Source organism: Ciconia boyciana, chromosome 4, assembly GCF_034638445.1.
Source record: "Ciconia boyciana chromosome 4, ASM3463844v1, whole genome shotgun sequence".
NCBI lineage: Eukaryota > Metazoa > Chordata > Aves > Ciconiiformes > Ciconiidae > Ciconia > Ciconia boyciana.
Genome location: NC_132937.1, coordinates 62,021,122 through 62,041,530, shown reverse-complemented (window position 1 = coordinate 62,041,530; position 20,409 = coordinate 62,021,122). Strand labels below are relative to the sequence as shown.

The 20,409-nt window shown below is 40.2% G+C and overlaps 1 long non-coding RNA gene across 1 annotated transcript in view; it reads right to left on the bottom strand.

Moving 5' to 3' along the window:
- LOC140650686 (uncharacterized) overlaps window positions 1–4,807 on the bottom strand; it is a 41,125-nt gene extending 36,318 nt beyond the window's left edge. The window contains exons 1-2 of the long non-coding RNA XR_012042138.1: window positions 1,366–4,807; window positions 1,034–1,263 (exon numbers count right to left, since the gene is read on the bottom strand). This is a non-coding gene — a long non-coding RNA (uncharacterized lncRNA). The remainder of the gene's footprint in view (window positions 1–1,033; window positions 1,264–1,365) is intronic.
- Window positions 4,808–20,409: the final 15,602 nt, after the last annotated feature.

The window sequence follows — 20,409 nt, the reverse complement described above, 5'->3', positions numbered from 1 at the left end:
CCATAGTGTAGCTGTCTATTAGCATCATCTTATGTGTGTTATTTGTCTGTAAGTAATCCCTCAGGCTTGTATAAATACACCTACTTGTGCTGTGTGCTTGAGCAGAGCTGTGCATGTTATAACAGCTGGCATTCGACCGTCTAGTGAGTAAACATTGTGTCCAGGGGTTAAAGTGGGCTGGAGTGGTTCCAGCTTACGTCTGCTAGAAAGCTACTGGGTTAAATATTTGGTTCTTATCCTCACCCTTTGAAAAGGTAAAGCACATCTAAAAACTGAACAACACCAGTTTGTTATAACCGTCTTGGGGAAAGCTGTATCTGTGGCAGCCTTCTGCGTCAATGAGCATTTCAGACTTTCAGTACCTGCTGCCATGGTAAAATGTCCTTTAAATGTCAGAGAACATGCACTTCAACTTTATGTATATTTGGTGTATACCATGTAAATTCAGCATGATACGAGCTACATCAGAATATCAGCAAACTCCATAAACATGTCAAAGGCTGTTGTTAGATGTTATGCTGGTACCATGGGATGCTCTGACCCCATCAGACAGCTCCCGATCCCAGTTCAGAGCTGGGTCTGCCTCCCTGGCCGTCCAGGGCGATCCTGGGCTTGGCAGTCCCCGCTGCCACATATGCAAGCTGTGAGAAGAGGCAGCTACAGACTTAAGTCCCCTCTGCTAAGTCAGGGTGTTTTGAGTGACAGGAAGATTTGCAAGCAGGAAGAAAGGAAGTAGGGGAGCTGGGCAGCAAATGGCAGGTCTGAGTGGAGGGGACAAACAGTTCCCTGCAGAAAGGGAAAGATGGAAACAAGTACGAGCTGTGAAACAGGGGACACTGAGATGGTCTTCATCCTCACACAAAGAATAACACACATGTAGTCATTCTCATCTAAATCATGAAATTATTTAGACAGCCAGTATTTGTCAATTTGAGAAGTAACTCATAGAAAGAAATACAGGTTTACAAGTGTCTGGTTGTTCTAATTACTGAAACAGGAAACTTTTATTCCTATAAATAAAAATTACACCTACCCAATATAACAATGGTGTTGTAATCCAGAGATAGAACTGCATTTCTTTTTTACCACTCTTTTATCACTTTTCTGTTGTTTCTGCATATCCGTCCAGAGCTGTTATTAGTTCCATCTCCAGCTGCCTTCACACTGGTGGGTGTTTCCTTCCAGGCTCAGACCAATTCCTGGCTATGTCACTGGGAATCTTTTCTTCTGTGCCACTGGGAGATGGACTAGCTCTTTCAACAGCTGAAAATGAAAATAGCATTATTGCGCACTGTTCTAGCTTTCACGGTGACAGATGCAGTTTCTTAATAGCTTTTATCATGCAATTACCAGTGACCTTTTTACCTTGCTCTTGGTGTGACCAAGGAACTGTCCAACAAAAGAAGTGCTCCTCAGGGCTGGCATGTGACAATTTTGGACCTCCTAGATATCTGCACAGAGCTCAAAGGATTAGGCTAATATATTCAAAATTGTTCACTCATGTTGATATGTTCTGCATTGCCCCAGATACCACAGACCAGAGACGGCTTACAAAAGAGCCAGGAAAAGAGCTGACTGGACAAGATGCTGGACAGGATGCCTAACTTCCAGGTGGCTAAAATCTACAGTTAGCTGGATCCCACTGGAGTATTTTTGCATATACTTGTTAACTCAGGAAAAGAGAAGCATTGCATTTTCAGCAGGTCAACTGGATGAGCGTTGGAATACAATGTGCTGGACCTGCACATGTACAATTTCAAGGTGGGTACTGATGCCATAACCATCACTTTATTTTTTTTTGTCTTTTCTTGCTTTACATATCTTTTCTTTAATAACTGCTGGAGATTAAGTAACTTTAAAAGGTTGGGACTTGAAAATCCCTTCTGTTTAAGCATGAGGGTTTGCATTCCTTTCAGAATTACTTTTATACACAAACTGTGTTTGAAAAAAAATATTTGAGCATGAACAATATAATTATTCCAGTAATTCATATTCTGCTCTTTAAAAAGTTTATATTGTCCAAAAATGGATCAAAAGCAGTATAATGTGACTAGACTCCACTTCTACACTACAATATCTGAATACTGAGACAGAACAGCTAAATAACACCTACTAGGAAGACAACTGATTAATGAAATTACTCCAGTAATATCTGAGAATAACAAGCATGTCCCAAGAGAAGACATCAAGATGTCCTCTTCTGCCTTGCAACTGATGTTATTAAAAAAAATAAAAATCAGTATTGTTTTGATGCTATGTTTCCTGTGTAGCCTACAACTTCTCATGAACATTAATGTGAAATCATCTTTCTGTTTTTACAGAAAAAAAAAATTGAATTGGAGAAAAAATATTGAATTGGAGAAATGTAAGCCATGACATAGAACTGAAGTCAGGAAACTGTGATTTTACTCCATTTTTTTTACCAATTTAAGTAATTTTCTTTATTTCTAAAAAGCTTGTCTTGTAAAAAAAAAAATTGTCTCTTTAAAGAGTCTTAACCTTTGTTTACAAGGAACTGAACTACTAGACCAATGGTCATCACAGAGAGGCTTTTCAGCAAACGAAGTTTTACTGCAGACTGGGACTTTATCCAACAAAGGATGATTTAACCAGAAGAATTCAAGCAGAAGGATGAAGACACTAAGACAGACCAGGGAAGGATGAAATACAGGAAGCAACACATAACTTATTTCCACAGGGATTCTCACTCTACCTGCCTCAGGGTAGCAAAGGAAAGAGAAGGAGAGGTAAAAAGGGGACAGAATAAAAAGTGGCCACGAGCAGGATACAGGGAAGAGAAAAGGACAAGAAGGTCAACAGCAACATAATTATGTGTCTTGGGATAGGCTGTCAACTAAAGTGATAATACTCAGCTTTCTGAAAATCATAAGCTACCTTAATTCATTAAGCATCTACTAAGATGCTTTGCAGATGCTAAATAACCTCCTCTGGCTGCTCTGGTTTCAATTATAATGTAAATGTTACAAGCTGCATAAGATGGTGCATGGCCTCCTTTGTCCTGCATGTAGCAAAGTGATTGAATTACTCTTGTCTCTACATCTCTTGAGGGTTCCATCCCCAAATCTGAGATGCTGCCTTGCCTTGGTTCAGAGTCTAGCAACACTATAAGCTTTACTCAACCCTGGCCAAGCACGGTTGTGCAAGTTGTGTCTAATTTGTACGGCCCAGATATAGTAGTGAACTACAGCTTAAGCAAGCTGAAAGCCAAAACAGTGCCAAGTTATCACACACCCTCAGTCTCATTTTTTTATAACTGCTGAAATCTTACACAGTAGAAAGTCTCTGCATCCACCTGACTTGTCCTGTGTGTATGTAGTGTTTTCTTGTTATTCTATCTGGGTTATTCAAAATATAAAAGCAAATTAACCCTAAGCACATATATTACCAACAAATAGACACCATAGATCATGCAACATAACATAATGTAACTGTGACCTCCTAAGCTTTCCTTGTCTTCTGCACTAAAGCTTCCTTCAGGCTCAGAGGTCTACAGCAATATACTGGCGTTGACCTTGCAAAGTCAGGTCGTCAGTGTGCCCCTCCTATACAGTTTTTGGTATAGCTACTTGATGCAGTAGATTTGTGTGTTGAAGGGGAAGCCATCAGCCTATTCCAAGTGATTTCTGAGTGAGTGCTAAGGATAAACTGATGTGGTGAAACATCTACAACAGACTGATACCTCTAAACTTGATAATGAGCAAGTTTACCATAGAGCTGATCAAATACTGGACAAAAATGTACGAATGTACTATGAATGTCTATGTGATGGCTTGATTCCTCCCTGCCTGAGTCTCTTGGAGTTTGCATATTCACAGATATCCATATCCTGTCCAGGTGACCCGGTCCAATGTATATTTTGGGTTTCCATATACTCAGCCATTAGCATGTCTATCTGTGACCGACTTTGTACTTCCACTTTAGCAGTGACCCTTGGCTAGGCATTTTGAAGTTGGTACACAAAATGCCAGACATTGCAGCGTGCATAATCCATGGACAGCTAATTCTGTACTAGTAACATTCAGCAAACATTTTCAGATCTGGTGTAGTTTGCAGGTAATAGCACTGTTTCCAGAATACAAGAAACTCAAGAAAAATTTGGGGAGAATTTAGGGAATATTTGGTGTTTTCATGAAGTGGAGAGACTTTTTTAGATGATTACTTGGTCTCTTATTGATGGTATATAACACCTCTGTAGCGGCTACAGGAAACCCACCACTGAATAGTTCACATAAAAAAAATTAGCCACTCGCTTTTAGAATTTTTGCTTGGATATCCTTTAGACAAAAATCTAAAAACGAAAACCTTTTGGGTGTTCATGTTCTCAGCATTCAGATGAAAGATATTTTTGGTGAAACAACAGGATACTTTTTACAAACAACTAATTAAAACCCAATTACCAAAAAGTAACTACAAGATGTTTTCAGCTATCTCTATTCACAAGTCTGACCCCAAAATAGCTCTGAAAATGTTGACCAGAGTATGTTTTCATCTGTCTTCAATTATGCAAGTCAGCCACTGAAGACAAAAAGAGTCAACACTCTGTAACCAGCTTTCTGCATTCCATTACAGTACTCTGAACATCTAAAATAAAAAAGTTCTGAGTCATTCCCAAAATCATGAGATGGGCTTAAAATTACAAGATTTCAAAAAATAGATTTAGGGAACTTTAATTGATACGTTCAAGAGGGTTTTTTCCTAGGCTACCACAAGAATAGAAATACATATTTTTTGAGTATAAGGTCAGATTCTTGTAAGAACACATCTAGAAATCTGGGAATTTTAAGGAATGCCAGATATCAAAAGTTTATGCTAAAATCACAAGAGTTCATAGCACTATCAAGAGCAAATTCTGCCTGGCTGATCTATGGTACTCAGCTTCTGCCATGAGATTGGCATTTATAGTTTGAAGAAGTTTAGAGTCATGGTCCAGAGCAAGGTGCTACCGAGAAAGGAAACCAATGAATCACCTGTAGAGAAACTGTGAAACGCACAGGAAAAAAGATTGCCAGGATGAATGCTGAGATTCCCTGCATTGGTGGAAAAGCAATACACAGTGCTAAAAACTCAGTGGAAATGTCAAAGAACCAGACACTTCCATTCTTCTTTCTGGATTTAAAAAGACAAAGGAAAACACTCAGTTTTAGAGCAGGGATGACATAAGGGAAAGCCCAAATTAAATAATTGTTTTTTGGAAGATTACTTATATTGTTCTTCAAGTAACAGTGTCTCAGTCTGTAGGACATCTGCTTTCTTTCTCCGTCTGCTCAGACTGACTTCTGGGATAATAAGAAGATATCACAAACACTCAATTCACTTGTTTGCAGCAAAGGGCCTTTAAAGAAAACAGCTTTTGGCTATCGTTTTTTTCCCAACTTGGATTTGAATGTCTAGCTTTCTAACCCAGAAAGCAGATGTTTTAACAGTGCCTGGGAAATGATTTTTAGCATGTTTTATATGATCTAAACATAATCCAACCAATAGAAAATGCTATTCGATGTTTAACCTTTTCTTTGAGATTCTTTTCTCTAGTAGATTTAGTGTTTAACACAGAACAGCTGGAGACTGTAACATTTTTGGCACAAAAAGACAAAAATGGAAAGTTTTTTCCAGTACAAAATTGTTTGCACTCTTTGTCCTGACAGTGCCACCTGATTCCCTCTGGAAGGATTAAATTTCTCTACATCCATCATATCCAAATAGTGCAGTGTCAAGAGACCGGCAATACCCTTAGTTTGCCCATCCATGACTGACATTCAGTACATTTTTGTCTAAGTAGACCAGGAGGTTGACGTAAAGGTAAATTCCAGACTAACATCTTAAGACACAAGCCCTTTTGTGTACTGACTTTTGCTCTCACTTCTAGACTCTCCATAACCTCATTTGGCATGTAAAACAGTTTCAAGCAGGAGCTTGCACATTGTCACTTCAAAAAAAAATCCTGTCCCATAACCTACATGTATCCAGCTCTTAAAAATAATAAAAAAATCCAGCAAAAATGCCAAGCTTAACAATAAACATGTCAGGATCCAAAAGTGCATCTCGCAATACTGGATCATATTACAGCTGATGTCAAAGAGAACACATTGTTAATCTAGTAAAAGTACACTGTAATTTATCAGAGCATGTCTGCCTTGCTGCTCCTAATATTTTATTTAACAATTTTGAATTACAAAAATAAGGCATGAATTTTAACTGGTATTTAATCTAAGTTAACCAGTGGAAAACAAAATCAAAGAGTCTGGGAGTATTTAGAAAGCATCACCAAGCCTTCTGGCTCAGCCGTCAGTCTCAAGAGTCTCTTAAAATAAAAAAGTGTATGGAGTTTTCTGATTGCCAATACTTACGACAGTCTGTTTCTATGCGGACATTTTGTGTTTTCATGCAATCCATTAAAAAGATTCTATTTTTATTTTCGTGAATACAAGTAAAAAATGAGTACAGTGATACTACTTACTTGTTACCTCTGGAAATAACCATAGGATTTCAGAGGAATGTGCACAATTCAGGGTATGTCTCTCTGGGTGCTCAAAACCAGAAGGCAATGAGTGTTTGCTGCATTGTTTCAGAAGAGAAATGACAATGTTCAGAATCATACCTACCATGCTCTTCTAAAACAAGAATCTGTACTTGCCAAGCAAAGCTACTAAATATTCTTGTTATTTTTCTACAGTGTTCACGGTTTTAGTTCTTGTTATGTGCATTCTAATGTCCTATTTTAAATTGTAGATAAACTGCAGTTCATTAAAAGTATATGGTTTCAATAAGATTTCAATTTCGAGGTACTTTGAGAATTTCACAAGTATCTTAACCCTTCTGAAAATGTGTTTCTTTGAATCTTGAGGCACGCTCATTTTGCAGCTAAGCTAAGGATCCCAAATGGACCACACCACGTCTGGAAGTGAGATGCAGCCTCACAATTCATATACACAGTTTTGAAAAATAGATTGAAAGGCACTCTTTGTAACTGTGCTGAGCATGTACTCACGTAAGGAAGCACAGAAATTACTTGTGAAATTGTAACTTTTATTGCCCAGCTCATTTTGGTTGGCTCCTTCATTCAGGTGCTCTTCAAATTTTTATCTTCATAAGGGGTCTCAAGTATTCTTCTGTGGCTATAAGGCAGGCAGTGTCTTCAAGAAAACAGACACATAAACCAACTTTCTAATGCTTAAAAAATATTTTAAAGTAAAATATAAGCATTCTTAGACATATTTGGCTTTATCCTATATATAACAGTTATTTTCAAGGTAAGAAATGGTCTTTTTATTTGTGGTGAAACACTGGAACAGGTTGCCCAGAGGTGGTAGAGCCCCCATCCCTCAAACATTCTACGCCAGGCTGGATGGGGCTCTGAGCAACCTGATCTGGTTGAAGATGTCCCTGCTCATTGCAGGAGGGTTGGACTAGATCAGTTTTAAAAGTCCCTTCCAACCCAAATTATTCTATGATTCTATGATTCTATTTTGTGCATAGCATAATTTAGTAAAAAGATTAAGTATTTCATTATTTTTAATACATTTTTTTCACATTTTAGGATCTACATTTTTAATTCAAATGTTTCCTCTCTCTCTGGAAGCTCAGGATACCCTCAGCACAGGTGTAATATGGAGTTTCCCTAATGTCCCATTTCTTAGAAGCATCTATAGCGTGATTAGCTTCTTACTCAACCAATGGTTTGTTAATGAATAAAGCAGACACAGTTGTTAGGTTTCATGGGTAGAAAGGCAGAAGGAACTTGCCACAGCGCTTTGAAGTTTTCAAGTGTTTTTTCCTTACTGATGCAGCTGAGCAGCTGCAGTTTTCTTAGAGATTGTGCAAATGAAATAATTTATTTTTATTGCACATTCCAGCATAATACACCATGGAATAGATTTACCCCCTAAAGAACAGGCTTTGGGCTAAGGTACTTGCCATGTTGAAAGGGAAAACAAATTGTGATGATGATTGCACTTGATTTGTTGAAATATTTCATCCTCAGCACCGTTTGCGACAACGCAAGCAGAATAGCTCCACTGTTTCCTGAAGATTCACTGTGTATGTGATCATCCAGTAACTGGAAAAAAGCCCAACCCAGATTTGCAGTCAATATATTTTTTTAAATTAAAAACTAAACATAGTTACTAGCTAGAATAGTAAGAGGCACATGGTCCACTCCTCATGGCCAGCATCACCTCCCTACCAAGAGGCCAAAAACCCCTGTGTATTATTGGTATGATGTACAGAGCTTGATCTATGTACTATTGGTATAGATGTACAGAAGTTGAAGGAACATTTCAAACCACCCCACAGAGAGATACCTAGTGTTACCATGAAAATACATTATTTGCTCATCAGCTGTAATGCATGCATGCATGGGACTTTATTAATAATGAAAGGCTGTGAGCTACATGTCTAATTGAGTCAGCTCCAAGCAGTGACTTTCAGACACCAGCTAATTTCAGCAGGGGTAACATCAAGCCATACATCAAGGAAGATGAATTCTCGTCCTTCTGCAACCTAAAGGTAACACCAACCACATTTTCAAAAGGGGAACTGGCCTTTTGGATTCACTGTAAGAAAATAGCCTGGTGGGGGGGGTTCTACCTCATTTATACACAATTTTAATTCATCTTTTGCTGCTCTATCCTCCCTCTGTTTTCTTGTCAAGATGTCCAAACAGCAAAATAACAAGCAGCAGATATTAGATATTCCTGAAAGACAATTATTACAAGGCAAAAGTAATTTAATCTGTATAACTTTGTTAGTAGGGATTAATTGGTGGAGATTAGACAGACTAGCACCTTCAGCCCAAAAAAAAGAGATGTCTGAGTGGGATATTGATGAAATCATAGGTGCTGTGGAAAAAATAAAGCAAGAATGGCTATCCATTACTTCCCACAATACCAGACCTGTGAACATAGCAGGTAGTAGATACAAAACAAATCCTTTGCACACTTCTTTACAGAGTGCGTAATTAAGATGTGGACTCCTTTGCCATGGTATGTGGTACAGCCCAAAAGAATACAAACCCTTTCAAAAAGGAATCAGATGACCATGATGGGCCAATGCAGTGCAACTGCTGGCCATGGAGGCTGGGAGGATTGATTCAGAAGAGCATCGTTCTGCACATGCTCTGCTCCTGACTTGCTCCCCCGAGCATTGTAGAGCTAGATGTCTCCAATATCTAGCATTATGATCTCTGCAAGAGTCACTTGACAACCCATGAAGATATTACCACAGAGCTAATGTAATAAGTGCCACTGAACTCTCTGAATCCAGTCCCAGTGGTTTGGTTCAGCCTGAAGAGATTATGGTAAATGGGTATAACCTGGAGACAGGCTCACTCTGATTTATCAAATTGTGCTTAGCAGTGGTGGGGAGGACTCTTTGCATTCCACTGTCTGACTCTTGACACAATTTAGAGCAACCTTTTCTGATACTATCTAAATGGAGAAAGATTTTCAGCAAGTGAGCTTTGATTATGAAATGTCAGTGCAGAAGTTTGACTTGTGCTTCCCCGTGCGCGTGTTGGTGTTTGGGTTGGAGGCTGTGTGCGTGGAGCAGGAGGCTGGCAGTATGGAAGAGGAGTAAGGACTCCTTGCAGTAGTTGTATAAAAACAGAGGAGCTCATTAAATATCTCTTTGGAGAAGAGACTGCCTACTTTATCCTAGAAGCTCGTACAGAAGTAAGACTGCCAAGAGCACTGCTATTCAGCAGCCAGTCTTCAGAGCACCATCATAGTTAAAAGCCCTGGCAATATTTGCACACGTAGCCTTTTAAAATGTATTTGCTAATTCTTTCTGTTTTTTTCACACAATCTCAGTAAGGCAGTTTTCAGATATTATTTGGGACAAATCGTAAAAGTTAATGAAGGAACAGAGGATGAAAAAGCACTAAACTACACTGCAGTAAAAATATAAAAATAAAGTAAAGCAGCTGTTCAAGGAGCTAATTCAGGATAATCAAAATAAAAGGATTTCACATGAAAAATTATTCAATGTCTGAACAGATGATAAATCTCAGATTTTCCTTGTGGGCTGTTCGAAGGATGGGTCACCTCTGCAAAACATTCTGTGATGTGCATTGTGGTACCATGGCTATTCCCTGGCCTGCTAAATATATTTCTGGTTCTTTCTTTCATAAAGGAATTAGATGCACGAAAAGAGCAGAGAAAGCTGTAAAATATAATCAGAAGTTGGTGTGCATACCAAGACCCTTAGGACATTATGATCAAAGTAGAGCAATAGTTGCATATGCCATTTCCCTGAGGCCCAGTGTCTGTATAATAACCCCTACCATTTTTACCAGGCAATAACTCATTGTTAACTGAACACTAAACCTGCAGTGATAATAGTCTGGACTAGAGTTAACGTTGGTCTGCTGAAGGTATGAATCTGCTCCGAGTACTGACTCCTCCACAACATGGACAGCAAGACTAATTCCCTGCCGCTGGCTTCCACGACGCAGCTGCTCTCAGGGCCCCACGGGAGCTGGACACGAGTCCTCCTGAAGTCAGTCATGAAATTACCTTAAATGCTATGCTGGTCAGGATTAACTAGATTTCCTCTCATCCACTCTTTGGTCTTCACCGTAGGGGAGCACGCCACACAAAGTAGCTATTTCCTGAAATATAATTAAGGGGCAAGTAAATGGAGAGGTGGCAAACTGAAAGTGCCTCTTGTTTGGAGAGAGATCCAGGGAAAGGACATAGTGCTTTTAATTTACGGATTAATGACTTATAAAAATTAGGCACATGCTCCCAGGTGAGTGCTGCATAAGTCAGAATTCATCGTGTAAACTCCCACTCCGGTCAACAGAAAAAGGCGGATGTCTTCAAAGAGAGGTTCAAGAGACCCAGAGGCTGAGCAGGTGGACAGCAGGCTACTCCATGGGAAGTGCTGATAGCAAATGGGTGCTTAAACACGTACACACCTCTTAGATGTCCCACTTCAACATGCACGTTATTCACCTAGTCTAAAAGCACAGAGTCCATACATTGAGGCACAAACTGATTGGGACTTCAAAAATAACATGGCTGTTTCTAGTGGGTTCCTCTCTGTATGATGGCATATTGGCATGAGCAATCAGCCAAGAAGGGAGGTGATGGGCTGTCAGGTCTCCAAAACCACACTGGATGAAAACCCTGCAGTTCTGACCTACCAAGAAAATGTGTGCTACCAGGTGTTTCTGGAGAGGTCATTCCCACCTTCCCTGTCGAAGCTGTACCATCATGGAGAGAGGAATGCCAGAGTAATGAGGCCAGAGAAACAGCCAACAAGAAGGTGCATGCTCCTGTCTCCCAGCTCCTGGGCAAACTCTTTAACCACCAGGCTATTGTGAAAAAGGCCCGACCACAACCGTGGGAATATTTCTGAGCAAGAATGACCAGAGTTGTTCTCTTCTGAAGCTGATTGTCAGAGATCACCATGTGCTCCAAGCTGAGGTCCCCCTGGCACATACGGGATGCAAGTGCTGCTCCAGTTTGTAATGGTTTTTTAAATGGGAGCAAGGTGATATGTGCTGCAGTCTAGATTTAGGCATATTAGGAAAACCCAGCACAGGAAGGTAAATGATACTTACAGAGAAGGAGCCTTAGCACACAGATGGGACTGATGTGCTTAGTTCTGTCAAGGTCTTAGCCCAGGCACTGATACAAATGGTGTAGGTGCTACCTGGCATGTAGAGAAGATAGCCCAGGTGCCTCCCAAATGGTTGCTCACAGGCTTCCCAAAAGCTAAGTCCTCCAAAATGTCAGATGGCTGTTACACGTCCACATGCGGGCAGAAAGAGGGCCCCCACTCCGGAAAGCAGTGACAGTCTTCTCTGCCTTCCAGGGGTGCGTGGACCAGGCCCTGAAGAAAAAAATAGTTGTAGTTTGTCCAAACAACAACATTGTAAACATTCTTTTTGCCAAAAGTAACATTTGGCTATGAGTATAACAAGCTCGTAAATTAAACTTCCCCTGGCAATGCGAAATTAGGCGTTACTTATGCCTCTAGTTCATCTGACTTCCTACTGAATATGTCAAACAGTAATTAAGTACAAAGGGAGGCCCCAGTCTGGCAAACACTTATGCAAGGACGACTCCATTTTAGTGGCGCAAAAATTTGGTGTGAGTGGGAAGCAAGGTAGGGGAAATGTGGGCAGAAGTCTTCACAGGACAGGGGCCTTACATACTAGTGGAGGTATTCTGTTTGCAATGGGCTTATCTCACTGTCTGTCTTTTAAGAAAACTGTTTTTCGCTTTCAGCTTCATTAATGAGACTTCACTTGAGCGAATGTTTTTTGAGCATACCTTACCTCTGGCTTCTGGCCAGCCCTAAAAGCAGTTGCGGTTTCTTCACAGAAATACAGATCTTCACAAAAAATAAAACTTTTCAGCTTGTAATTCCCCAGTGGTCGCCTCTCCAGCCAAATCACCCTTGGAAACATATTTTAAACCATTTGAGCAGGGAAAAATATTTGGAACTTTGCCTGTTTTGCTAAGGCTCAGCATCAAATTACACAGACAGAGCTTCTGGTTTTTTTTTAAATATTTTATGTCTATACTATTTTAAAGTACATGGAAAGTAGTATTTTTTTAAATAAAATAAAGCTTACTGGCGCCAGTATTACATCAGTGACTGTAACCATTGTGTGCATTGTATCCCTGGTAAGGATTTCTCAATCTTAACGCAACTGAGTCAGGACACCAGGCTAGATGCAGTAGGAGATGTGAACACAATTAAGTTCTTCCCTGAGTTCTTTAGGAAAACAACAGCACTATTACTATTTGATTTATGCTTCTCAGGTGATGTATGCCACTTCCTTCATCTTTTAATGGAGAGTATGACTGAAAACTGGGATCTAAGCCCAGTTTCATGTTAGAACATTTTTTTTTCACTAGCAAATAAGAGCCAGAAACTTGCAACACTTACTAAGACGAATAATCATCAGTTTGGTCTGCAGCTTAGTGAACATAGATGGAGACAAAGGGGCCAAGTCCTTAATTGATACAAAATGGCAAAGCTCCAGGACTTAAAGGGACTTCAGGGGAGCTCAGTCAATTTATGCTTGCCGAGGATCTGTCCCAAGACATCTGCCTGTGCGTATGTAGGCTATGTGTGTAATAATCGTGTGACAGATTGTACTGCAGGGCATTTGATAGAGAAATAACCAAGCAATTTATCACGTAACTACGATTGCGTCACCTGCCCATTAATCTGTCTCTCCGATTCAGTCTGGCATTCCTGGCTCTTAAGCTGCTTCAAACAGCACCATTTATATTTTAAAGCCAACCTGCCACGGAGGTATTTCCTCCCTTCCCCCACTAAAGAAGTGGAATTTCCTCAGAAATTATACCTTCATGAAGTCCAGGACAGGCAAGATTAATTCTGAAAATTATGAAATTGTCCTGGTTTTAAAGGCATACATATGTATGCCTAGTCAATGAAACAGGAAGAACTTTAGCAGCTTCCCAGCAGAACAACTCACAGAAATGCAGAGAGTCTGAGATGTGGGCTTTAAAACACTGAATTTTTATTCATGGAAGTGATCTTAAATTATTTTAGATATGTTCTAAAAGTACTAGTTTCAATTTTTCTCTTCCTCATGGCAGTCAAGGCACTTTGCTTAACAGGCCAAGAGGCCCAAGGAACAGCCTCCCGAAAATGTTTTTCAAAGTTCCAAAGTATTTTAGAAGAGTTTTTATGTAACATACACGGCAGGAACAGCAAATCCCGAACTTATGCTAATGAACTGAGCTGCCACAGACTGTACCTGTCTCCTTCTAGATTCTTAAACACCTATGTCAAAAGATTCTTCAGACTGGAAAGTCAAGCTCTCAAGAATTAGGAATGAGAAGTTGCAAGATGTCCCAATCTTAATGCCATTTGTCCAATCCATATTATATATAAGTTACCACATAGCCAGGCAAACCTCCCTCTGACCCATCCAAGCCATGCTTCATTCAGTAAGCAGATGGCTATTCTTTATTTCTTTTTGGTCTTCCTGTTTCTCACATGGGCTTCCAATTTATATGACACGATGCACTTAAGCCCTGCACTGCATGCACAAATATTCACTCCCTCCTGGCTGCTGTAGGGATGCTCTCACCGTGCCTTTGCTAGACCACTTGCAGGTTCAGTGCTCTCTATTCCCACCCTACAGCCTGGGAGTGTGAAGTACTGACAAAGGAATGCCAGACTTGTCAAAAACAAGTTGCTGGCATTTGATTTTTTGGCATACCTAGAACTTGACTGCATGCTGCACATATGGGGCATCTGCAATCAGCCTCACTGGCTCCTGCGAGCTCTCAGCCATTCTGCAAACCTGTCTGCAGATGTGTTACCTGGATGGGCAGGAAAATATGTAGCTAATGGCTGTACAAGAAGAGACTGACTCAAATGGTGGTCCGGCAGGAGATATAGAGAAACAATCCAGTTGCTAAAGAAGCTCTCATCTGCCTTAATCAGGAAACTGGCCCTTCTTTTACTGCAACTCCCTACCCAAAGGAGCCAAGAAAGACCCAAAAGAACAGAGGAAAAAAAGTGCCAGCTGGTCTGCTGTGGGCCATGCTCAGCAGAGAAGGACTCTGTGGCAAAAGTGCCTGCTTAATTCTTAAGTTTCTGCTGAATTATTTAAAACCAAACCAAACCAAACCAAACCATGGCCAAATATGTGAGGATTGTTTTCCCCACCCAACACAAGTAAGCAAAGGGCACATTCTGTCATGACGGCAACATGCCCCATTCTTTATTTGCCACAAAATTCAAAGGCTTGATTCAAATTGCAGGATTGAAGAGTCAACGGAAAATAAATTAATTTAAACATGAATAGCATACTTTATTTCCTCTAAAGTCCCTCTAAATTAAACCTGAAGTAGATACCCAGAATGGAAAACTTTCAGCCTGCATAGTTAAAACAATTTGGCAACCTTAGGAGCAACTGTAAGAAGGGGCCTTGTAATGGGAAACATACAGAAACTGTAGGTGTAGTTAACACATCTGCCTATGAAATGTGGAACAGGAGATAGATGCTAAGTAGAACACCAGATTCTAGCTTTGCCCAGAGTGTGATCTGTATCTGTTTAATCGGAGCTTATTATTATGGCCCATCATTCTTTTCCTGCATTCTTTTCACATCGCACAGTGACACTTTGCTACAGACCATGTGGAGAGGAAACAATACAACAGAACACTTTCCTGAGGAAATTTTTTATCTGTATAAATGATAACAAAAGAGGAAAGAGGGACTGTGAAAGGAGCAAGGGCTATGAATGAAGACACTGACATGGCATGTATGGTACATTTATTCTTTAATGAGTGTGTTGTACACAAACAAATACAATGGGAAAGTGAGAGTGGCACAGGTTGTGCAAGTTGAAAGAAGAGTATGGAGGGCATAGTAGATCTTGGAGTGATTGGAGAGGAATGAAGAGGAAAGTGGCTGAGGAGCTCTGAAGCCAGGGCTGGGGAAGTGAAGGCTGACGAGTTGGACAGAATACAGGTACCAAACTAGAACACTGCAACTAACCCTCCCTCTCCTTCACTCTTCCCTCTCACTCCCGTCTCATCTCTGAGAGAGAGAACATAAAGTTTTATTGCATTCATTAACTTGTTTTCAGGAGTCACAAATTATGCCGTGATTTTTATCTGCCAGGTCTGTGCACGGATCTGGAATGTCACAGTCAAGCCCCACTTTATGAGAGCCTAAGTCAGCAGCACCCAGGGATTTCAGCTAGCATGAGTTCTCCTTCTTTTACACTGCTTCTTTGTTCAGAAGGACAGACAGGAGAGTTCGGCATTTCTTCACTGCTTTGTTTCCTCACTTCCAGGCTGAAGAACCCACCGAGGAATCCTTTGTGCAAATTCCTCCATACCCCATCTGCTTCAAGGCAGAGAGAACCTTCTTCCTTCAAGGTTAATTTGTTGCATAGACTCTCTGATAAATCAAATATTTCTTTTTCACTGCTTCTTTTCAAACCCAAGTTCAATACATGTCCAGCAAAAAATTACACGGTGTGTAAAAAACCTCTCCAGTCCCATTCTTTTTGGCCAAAATGCAAACAGCCAACTCACATGTTTTTGAATTGAGCCTTTCTCGCTGCCACATATTCTCTGGTTTTGCCTAGTCTAGGATTGAAACACAGAAATAATAAAGCTTATGTCACCCTCTAGTGATTTTCTCCAAGGTGAGAATGTCTTTTCTTTCCTAATTTCCACCCACTGCTCACAGTTCAACCTCTGGGTGCTAGCCAAAATTTCTTAGTCTTTCTATACACCTGTGCAGGTGTGCACAAAGCCTGGAAAGTCCTGGAATTAGAATTCCACTAACCTCTGCTCCTTGGGGTCTGCACAAACTGCAGTGCCCCTGAAGACGGGCTCACATTTCCAGTGCTTGCAGATGAGGTTCTCTCCCTTCCCTTACACCCATGTTGCCGCTTCATGAAGCTACACAGTCTCTGTTTTGCTGGGGCCATGGTGCATGCACAGGTGGTTCATGTGGAGCTTGTGTCGGTGACATTTAGCAGCTCTCTTGGTCACCCTAACTACTCCATACTACATGGTAAGATGTTTGTGTAACTAGAGGCACAAGGCAACCATCTCTTCTTCTGCCTTTGTACTCAGCCCTCAGCAATCACATTGTGTATTTGATACCCCTATGTCCTGCTATGGGCCCCCACATTATCTGGGGTCTTGCCTGGCCAGTTGTTATGGGACAGGGCTCAAACTCACATACCCCCACAATTTACAACATCCTACAACCCATGTCTTTTTGGATGCCATTGTGTCCAGCCAACAGACAAAATGCTTCATTCCATGATGATAGCAACTGCACCTGTGTGGTGGCTACCATCTACCTTTGGTTGTGCAAGCCAGCTCCTGTGCCAGCTACAAGCCACTGTGCACAGTCCACCCAGGTGAGCACAGGGGCAGCTCTCCTGTGGCCATGCAGAAACATACGGCTGCTTCCATTTGCAAATCCAACATCTCGCTGCCAGTCAGAAGAGAACCAACCTGATGTGGGAAGATGGGCTGTGAGGCTGTGGCTGTGAAGTGTTCATTACCACTCTGTTGCTATCTTGTCTCATACCCTATTTCACATGGCTTGCCAATGCTTGGAAGGTTACTGAAGGCCAAGACCAGGTTATACCTGCATCTCTCTGCACTGGATGTTATTCAAAGACTTCATATTCTTCGCTCCTTCACCTTCTACCTGGTGTTTGTACTCTTTATAAAGAGAAAGATGTCCTTTCCCATTGCACTCCACAGACTGATGACTGTCAGAGTCCATTAATTATGTTTGTGGCAATATTCCATTTCAAGGATTTCCTGATCCTTTAGTTTTCCCCAGATGGCAAGCAGAGGCAGTTCCTCTTTATGTCTCAGGGCAGGTGTAGAAAACATGGTACAGCGATATAATGCACAGATGTAAATGGACTGATCCTGAGCAAGACTAGCACTTAAACAGGTAGATGATATCTCATCACCATGAAAAGAACAGTAGATGCTGGTGCATCCTGGTAAGGATGAAAAATGGAGGACGGCCAAAAGAGCACTCAGAGCAGATGGACAAACAGAGACATCTGCACACTGACTTAATACTCAATAAACCAACTGCACTTTTAAAATAGCAGTATAGAACATGCATTATCTCACCAGCTAATACATGCTACAATATTGTCATGTAAACAGAGGTCATTCAAATGAACCATCCATCCCCTTCCACTACCTTGTAGGCAAGTCTTTAGCATATGTTTTTCCAAACAGTTGTTGGCAGTTCTATATCCCAAACCTTACCGCTTTTAAGAAGGACAGAAAATTGTTTTGGAAAAGGACCAAACATTAACTGTTAAAACTCAAACAAAGGAGTATGAGTCAGGAAACTAATCTTTTTTTATATATCTGAAATGAGAAATGAAATTCGGTTTGGAAAACATTTTTATTAAAAACTGTAGCTGTCTGTACTCTGAAACACCCTGGAGGTCTAAAGATGATATCAGTATATAAATATTCAGGGCTTCCTGAATATTTCTTTTCAGAAAAGACTTTTTTTTCTCCTTACAATTTCTTTGACCTTTAGAAAACAGTCACTATTTGTAGCTTGATTTTTTCAAGATGTTCTCCGGTACATAAAGATGGCAGGGAATTCAATTTAAAAGTCAACTCATGAAACACCATATAATAGTCAGAAGATAGCATTGCTTTAGGCGATATTTCATTAAGTGAACAGCCATTCAAAGCATTTTGGAGCATATTATATCCTATTCAAAGGCGTTCACTTCCTTCAATGCTACAGCAGAAGTATTTTACAAGAGAGATGATATTTGAACTATCCACAGGCATATGGATAAAATGCACAGTACTCAGCTGTAACGGAGATGAGTCTTCTTGCTTTACAGAGGACTGTCAAAAGGACTGATACATAAAAAGGTCTGTCTTTTTTTTTGTCTTTAAAGGGAACAAGACTTTCATGAGCTCCCATAGAACAGCTGCAAAAATATATTCGGTCTGTCATCTGGAGTTCCTGAAGGTGACTTGTGGATTTGTGCCTAACGAAACATTGCAAAATAGCACTCACTGTGTTGTAAAATACCCCTAATGGTTTATTAGCCTTTTACAGGACAAAAAATGAAAGGTGCCCCAAGCATGTTATTCTGTTATAATTGCATAAAGCAGAAAGTTAGAAAGAAACAATGTCAGAACAGAACTAAACATAGGGAGGTTTCTCTGTGACCTCAAAAGTGGATTACAGATGATTTGTGACATTACAAAGCAGTCACTGGAGACCTAGGGTCCAATTAAGGATTCTTACTGATGAAAATCAGTACGCTTTCTCATGATTTACAGCAAAGCAAGATTAAAATTTGGTCACCAAAAACTTATTCCACTTGACCTTATCCAGCACAAGAATTTGTTCCTGAAACAGGACTAGCTCATTCCACAGAGAAGCCATCTGATAAGAGTAGCAGTGGGTAACAGATTACTTAGGGTTGAGAGCAAGGAGAGGGCATTGAAAGAACTGTTCTTTCCAAGGTTCAGAAAACACAGTATACATTATATATCATACAGTCTTTTTGATATTTCTGTTTTTCTACCTTTACAAGACAAGATTTAGTAAAGTACAGGAAATTACCCTATTTCTAAACAAATGACCTTGTACATTACCTCTTAGCTGAATAAAGAGGGAAGCTGTATCCTCCTAAACAACACTACAGTTCAATAAATTTACTTTTTTGGGGGAAAAAAAATCATATATTTGTATTTTTGTCAAATGCAAAGCAGTTTTAATAATTTTCATTTACTGAATTTAGCTTTGTTTAATGTGTTCCAATCAAAAATTCTATGGCAGACAAAAATAATCCAGTGCCACACATGGGGAGAGCAACCAAGAAAGCCTGCAGGCACATGACAAATGGCTTTGCATTCCTGGGGAAATATTGACCTAAATTGCAGGACAGTGCTTGCTGATGCAATTGGTACCAATGGTTCTAACAGCCATGACACAACTGCAATTGGGCTTTCACTATGTTGCCAGTGCAGAGAAGAGTTTCCCCCTTCTCACTGTTTCCAGGGCATGTTCCATGAATAAAGCCCATTTCCATCAGGTTTCCTTAGGGACAAAGACCTGTTCCCTGCATAAACATCTTTCCTGACGTAGATGGACCGTACAGACAGATACTCCCCTTCAACCTTAAATCTGCCCAGTTTTAAGCACTTAAGTTGGAGTTCTGGGAAGAGGATACACAGGGCTTTTTGCTGGCTATTTGTACAGGCATGATTTTAATCCACAATGACCAAAAATGCTTACTTGTTTCAAAAGAAATCTAACTTGTATTCTTCCTGTGCCTTTTCAAGTGTGCAGCCTGAGTACATTAACTTATTTATTACATAGCTGTACCTATCCAATGGAAATTCTCACATCCAGGGACATCCTGCAGATGTGAACATTACTGGGATTACACTGAATCTAAAAGGCCAAAAGTGGAAAAAATGATGATGCTTTTCACCTGTGATCAGGACATTTTCCGTACAACATTCATGTTTTCTGAAAAAAACCTGTTTCTTTTTTGCTGAGTTGTCAAATGAAAACATGTAAAAGACAAAGGTATTTTATTCCTTGCTAAATGGTCCAGCACAGTAAATGCTAACGTGCTAATGATGAGAGTGATAGTTCAATATATGTTAATTACTTATTAAAAAACAAGGGAGAAGACAGGAGAAAAGAGCAATTTCTCTTCCCTGTTATCTCTACTGTTTCTCCTCCATTTCCTTTCCTTCCTATCTTTATAATTTTTTTTTATTTTTTAAGGAACAGATGTCTTGCCACCTCTTGCCCAGATTTTCGAAGTATTCTCCTAGATCTAGTCCTTAGTTTCAATGCTGTTTACAAACAGGGCGTGGTTTGACTGAAAGGGAGAATTTGCA